This window comes from Vipera berus, assembly GCF_964194415.1.
Source record: "Vipera berus genome assembly, chromosome: 13".
Classification (NCBI taxonomy): domain Eukaryota; kingdom Metazoa; phylum Chordata; class Lepidosauria; order Squamata; family Viperidae; genus Vipera; species Vipera berus.
In genome coordinates, this window is record NC_138216.1 from 4784235 (window position 1) to 4790949 (window position 6715).

Consider the following 6715-nt stretch of genomic DNA (forward strand, 5'->3'; position numbering starts at 1 on the left):
ACAAACAGCTATAAAATCAACCAGTTAACAAGTGCCCAAAATGCATTCATGTGACCACAGAGGGGAGGGGCAGACGTCATAACTATGATAACAAGTTGTAAATAGTTCTGGGGAGGACCCTGATAGCTTTGGACAATTAAGTGACAGGTTGTAAGTCGAGGAAGATGATAGATAGATAGATAGATAGATAGATAGATAGATAGATAGATAGATAGATAGATAGATAGATAGATAGATGATAGATAGATAGATAGATAGATAGATAGATAGATAGATAGATGATAGATAGACGATGATATAGATGATAGATAGATGATAAATGATGATAAATGATGGTAGATGATAGATTAGATGATAGATTAGATTAGATGATAAATGATAGATACATGATATATGATAAATAATACAGACAGTAGATGATATAGATGATAAATGATTGATAGATATGATAGATTAGATGATAAATGATGATAAATGATAGATGATAGATAATATATAGATAAATGATATATGATAGAAAAATGATATAGATTAGATGATAAATGATGATAAATGATAGATATGATGGATAAATGATAGATATGATAGATGATAGATAATAAATGATAGACAAGTAGATGATATAGATGATAAATGATGGCTGATAGATATGATAGATGATAGATAGATAATAGATGATAAATGATGATAGATGATAGATGAAAGAGATAAGACAGACAGACAATTTGATGGTAGTTACAAGGGAAATAAATCCAAAGCTTCCTCTTTCTCAAGGAACTACAGAAACAACAACCATCTCAGACCAACCATAAAGCACTTAAAAGGCATTTTAGAATATTGCTAAAGCTGGAAGAAAACGATTGGGATGTGCATCATCTCTGAGAAGCAAAGCCAATCTAAGAACAGCCCATCAAGGGAGCTCCATGGAAAGAAGCCATGGTCCTAGATCAGGGGTAGGCAACCTCGGCTCTTTTATGACTCATGGACTTCAACTCCCAGAATTCCTGAGCCAGCCAAGCTGGCTCAGGAATTCTGGGAGTTGAAGTCCATGAGTCATAAAAGAGCCAAAGTTGCCTACCCCTGTCTTAGATGAAATACTACCTTTGCGTTCTTTCCAAATGTATCCTTCTCTTTGCAGTCCTGATCTCGTGAACTTACAGTTCCATCCTAACCACCTGCTGGACCACACCTGCATCCAATCACAGGTATATTCTAATTTGCATAACTCTATAACTGAAGGGAAGGGACTCGGTGGCTCAGTAGGTTAGGACGCTGAGCTTGTCGATCAGAAGGTCGGCAGTTTGGCGGGTCGAATCCAGAGTGCCGCGTAGCAGAGGGAGCGCCTGTTACTCGTCCCAGCTTCTGCCAACCTAGCAGTTCGAAAGCACGTAAAAATGCAAGTAGAAAAATAGGGACCACTCCGGTGGGAAGGTAACAGCGTTCTGTGCGCCTTTGGCGTCTAGTCATGCCGGCCACATGACCACGGAGACGTCCTCAGACAAGCGCTGGCTCTTCGGCTTTGAAACGGAGATGAGCACCGGCCCCTAGAGTCGGAAACGACTAGCACGCATGTGCGGGGGAGCCTTTACCTTTACCTATAACTGAAGGGTGTGTGTGTGTGTGTGTGTGTGTGTGTGTGTGTGTGTGTGTAAGAGAGAAGGGAGGGGGGGAGAGAGAGAGATTGTTGTTGCCATTGTGGGCCTGAGATTTGGCTTCGTTTAAAGCCCACCCTGCCCTCTGGCGGCTAAAGAGTCAAATTCGCACTCGTTTCTCCGTGTTTACATCTGTGCGCTTTGTGAAGAAGTAGGGGAAAGTTCTGAGTATTTCATTGTTCACCTCTGGGCAGTTTTTCAGCAAGGGGGTAGAAATGGATTGCGGTGCCTTTCTTATCTTCTATCCCTCACTGGGGTCTTCTGGGTCCCCCCCCTAGCCTTCAGACTCTTTTTCTTTTCTTTCTGCAAACTTGAGAGGGCTTTCTCCCCCCCCAAGCTGTCCCCCCACCCTCCCAACTCTGACACCTCCTTCATGTGCACGGATGATGACGCTGTGAGGACAACGTTAAGAGTTTTGCTAGTAATTTTTGAACTGGCGTTCCATTGCTTGGATATTGCTATTCCATCGTTGGATAAAGGTAAAGGTAAAGGTTCCCCCGCACATGCGTGCTAGTCGTTTCCGACTCTAGGGGCCGGTGCTCATCTCCATTTCATAGCCGAAGAGCCGGCGCTTGTCCGAGGACGTCTCCGTGGTCATGTGGCCGGCATGTCTAGACGCCAAAGGCGCACGGAACGCTGTTACCTTCCCACCGGAGTGGTCCCTATTTTTCTACTTGCATTTTTACGTGCTTTGGAACTGCTAGGTTGGCAGAAGCTGGGACGAGTAACAGGCGCTCCCTCTGCTACGCGGCACTCGGGATTCGACCCGCCAAACTGCCCACCTTCCGATCGACAAGTTCAGCATCCTAACCCACTGAGACATTTTCCCAAAAAAAATAATAATCTTATACATCTGTTTCCCCGAGAGAAAACTTATGAAATTATGATGTCACAACATCCAATTAATCAGAACTGTACAGTATTCCAGGATGCAGTCTTTCTTTCTTTCCTTTTTCTCTTTCTCTTTCCCCTTTCTTTTTCTCTTTCCTTTCCTTTTTTTCCTTCCTTTCCTCTTTCTTCTTTTTTCTTTCTCTCTGAACCTTTTTCTCTTTAATTCCTTTTTTTTCTTTTCATTTCCCCTTTCTCTCTCTAACCCTTCCTTCCTTTTTCTTTCTTTCTTTTTTTTTTCCTATGCATTCAACGTATTCTTTTTTTGCTGTGTGTCTGTCTCTTTTAAGGGGCTCATAAAACGCATTTGGCCCCCGAGACCAGTAAACCTGAATTACTTTTGTTTTGTTCCAGTCTGTATTGATGACTGCGCTACCCTCCCTACTCAATAGAGATTACAATGTATAATATTCCCATTTAGAACTTTCCTGTTGAGCTCTGCAGGGTCGTGATTTATATTGAAGTCAGGGGGGACACCAGATGTTTTATGGCAGGGGTGTCAAACTCAATTTCATTGAGGGCCGCATCAGCATTGCGGTTGCCCTCAAGGGGCTGGGTGGGTGTGGCCAGGGTGGGCGTGGCCTACTGGGTGGGCGTGGCTAGAGTGCGTATGGCCTACTGGGTGGGTGTGGCCAGCTCTACGTGATCGCATCAAGGGTGCCTATGGGGGCCTGGGCAGGAGTGGGACAGATCTGAGGGTCTCTGGCAGAAGGAGGGTCTCTGGGCCAGGGCCAAGGCAGTGGGGGCCGTTCCCTCACTGTTTCCAGGATGGCTTCGTGGGCCACATGAAACCACTTCGCGGGCCGGATCCGGCCCCCGGGCCTTGTGTTTGACATGTCTGTTTTATGGGGAATGGAGAGAATTGAATTTGAATTTGAATTCAAATTTAGCTCTCTCAGAGAGAGCTAAACACCACACCATGAGATCAAATTCAGTTCACCCAGCTATTGAATACTTGCGTACAGTATGTGCAGAAGAGGATTATGAGAACAAAGTTGTTAAGTATTAAAGCAGTGTGTCTTTTGCCTTGACAGGTAAAGTCAATACAATTGTAGAGGCCTCTAATGTAGGCAGTGTAAGTAACACCACACTCACTTTTGAGACACCGAGCACAAGACAAATTGAATTGGCGATCTCAATATTCCCCTTCGCGCCCTTCGGCATGATGCACGTTTCAATCGGACACCGCTCAAAAGACCCCCCCCCCAAAAAAATCTAATTGTTGACAATCTCTGTGCCACGAATGCTGTTAAATACCATGACTATTAAGCTACAAGGGGCGTTTTAGCATTTAAGAGCAAATTTACAGCTTAATATATAGCTGTTTATTGAATTAGCGGGGGTATATATAAAGAGAGGGGGGAGAGGGGGAGGAGAGAGGAGGAGAGGGAGAGAGAGAGAGAGAAAAGAAGAGAGGAAAAGAGGGAGAAAGAGGAGAGGGAAAGGGAGAGAAGAGAGGGAGGAGGAGAGGAAGAGAGGAGAGGGAAAAGGAGAAGAGGGAGAGAGAGAAGGAGAGAGAGAAGGAGAGGGAGAAGAAGGAGAGGGAGATGGGAAGAAGAAAAGGGAGAGAGTGAAGGAGAGACAGAGAAAGAAGGACAGGGAGAAGGACAGGGAGAGAGAGAAAGAGAGCGAAGGAGAGAGAGAAAGAAAGAGAGGGAGAAGGAGAGGGAGGGAGAGAGAGAGGGAGAGGGAGAGGGAGGGAGGGAGGGAGGGAGAGAGGGAGAGAGAGAGAAAGAGAGAGAGAGAGAGAGAGAGAGAGAGAGAGAGAGAGAGAGAGAGAGGGGAGAGAGAGAGAGAGAGAGAGAGAGAGAGAGAGAAGTAATCCGAGGGAAAGTGCTTTATCACTGCAGTCAAGAGGATTGAAAAACTTCTCATCCCCTTAAGGGTGGCCTGGCACACTTATGATTTTGTTTCAGCCCACAGGACGGATTGTTAATTTTTAATTGTGCACTGACAATTTCATGCCCTTTCAAAGCAGCATTTGTATTCTTTCGGGATCATTTGCAGCCTTGCATGGACCTTTTTTTTTTTTGAGAAATGCCTAACCCTGGAAACGAACAGGAAAGACCGAGTCCCTCGGGCATCCTTTACGGCTCACGCGCTCGTAGGCTGCAAACCTTCAGCTGCTCCTTCTTGCGAAACTCAAGGGGATGCGGCTGTCGCCTTTCGGAGGAAGCAAGCTTGTGGAGTTGCCGCTCACTATTCCAAAAGTCGCCCGGTTGGCTTTCATGCCTAAGGCGGGACTAGAACTCACCACCTCCCGGTGACTGGCCCAAAGTCACCCGGCTGGCTTTCCGGCGTTAAGATCGCCAAACAGGCCAGGATAATGGAAGACCTTTGAGTCCTTCTAGCGACGCGTCGTGCTGCGGCTAATCGATGTTCTCGGTATACATTTCTTATTTTCTGAGGAGTATTTCCATAACCTTGAACCTTGCCTTCAGCTTTCCTTCTACCAGTCTTTCACGGAGATGGGTAACTGAAGAGCATTATATAACTTCATGCATGGGATGGATCAAAGAGGCCAAACCATTAAGGGCCTGCTCTGGTTGTTGAGTTTCCTCTTGAGCTCCGAGTAGCATGGCGAAGAAAACGAAGCATAATAGATCTCCAAGGATACTTGATGGGCCCGGAAAGCCATTAAATACGGAGAAATCATTAGTTGGTGTGTGGTGTGCATTTTGTTAGAAAAACAGAAAAGGGGGAGGGGAGAGGAAGAGAAAAATGCCACTTAAGAAGCAAACCTGCGTTCAGTTTCTTATATCCAACGACTAGACTTTTAAAACCAAGAAACCCCTCTTTCCCCCGCAAAGATGCAACTGGCCCCCAGAACAGTGGTTTTTCTCTAGATCGGGGTGGGGGGGCGGTGTCCGACCTCGGCAACTTTAAGACCTGTGGACTTCAACTCCCAGAATTCTTCGTAAGGGTGAAAACTGGTCATATGTCGCTTTTTTTTCAGTGCTCTTGTAAGATTGAACAATCACTAAACGAACTGTTTTAAGTTGAGAACTACCTGTATATGTTTTTGGTTTATTTATTTAGATAGAGGTAGAGGTAGAGGTAGAGGTAGAGGTAGATAGAGGTAGAGATAGAGAGATAGAGAGATAGATAGATAGATAGATAGATAGATAGATAGATAGATAGATAGATAGATAGATAGATAGATAGATAGATAGATGATAGATAGATTTTTTTATTTTTATTTTTTTTTTAAATTCCATTTATATCCCGCCCTTCTCCGAAGACTCAGGGCGGCTTACAAGCTTAGCAGTAGGCTTCATTCTATGTATATGCCTGCTTATTAGGGCTTTCACCACCACCCCCAAGCGGCATTATTACAAAGTCAGCTTAATTGCCCCCAACAATCTGGGTCCTCACTTTACCTACCTGGGAGGGATGGAAGGCCGAGTCAACCTTGAGCCTGGTGGGACTCGAAACTGCACTAATGGCAGGCAGCTGGTGTTACTTAAGGAGGCGTTAGCCCACTGCTCCACCAAGGCTCTAGATAGATAGATAGATAGATAGATACATAGATAGATAGATAGATAGATAGATAGATAGATAGATAGATAGATAGATAGATAGATAGATAGATAGATAGATAGATAGGCAGAGGATAGGATAGGATAGGATAGGATAGGATAGGATAGGATAGGATAGGATAGGATAGGATAGGATAAGATAAGATAAGATAAGATAAGATAAGATAAGATAAGATAAGATAAGATAAGATAACCTTTATCGTCATTTTTTCACTGTGGGAATAACGGCACACATCAACAATGAAATTTAGTTGCCCGCTCTCAAAGTGGAACACATACATGACACACACCTAACCATACCATATACACATATGTATAGACCCACACCCCTACATATACGTAACAAATAGAAACAGAAATAGAAATATATAGATATTGGTTTTAAAAGCCCCATCCCTTCCAATACTGCCAAACAAATTGAAGCAATGTTTACTGTCCCGAGATAAGTTAAATTAAACCCTTCCTTTATGGTTTGACAGATAAAACAGGGGGAGATGAAGGGAAGAGGAGAAAAACGGAGACTGGATAATATTTTCCATACCCTTTCCCTCAAAAAGTAACAACAGCCCTCAGCCAAACGTCACTAAGCAGCCCAGGTGGCCTTGCTGTGTCCTTTCACACTGCAGACGCAGTGAC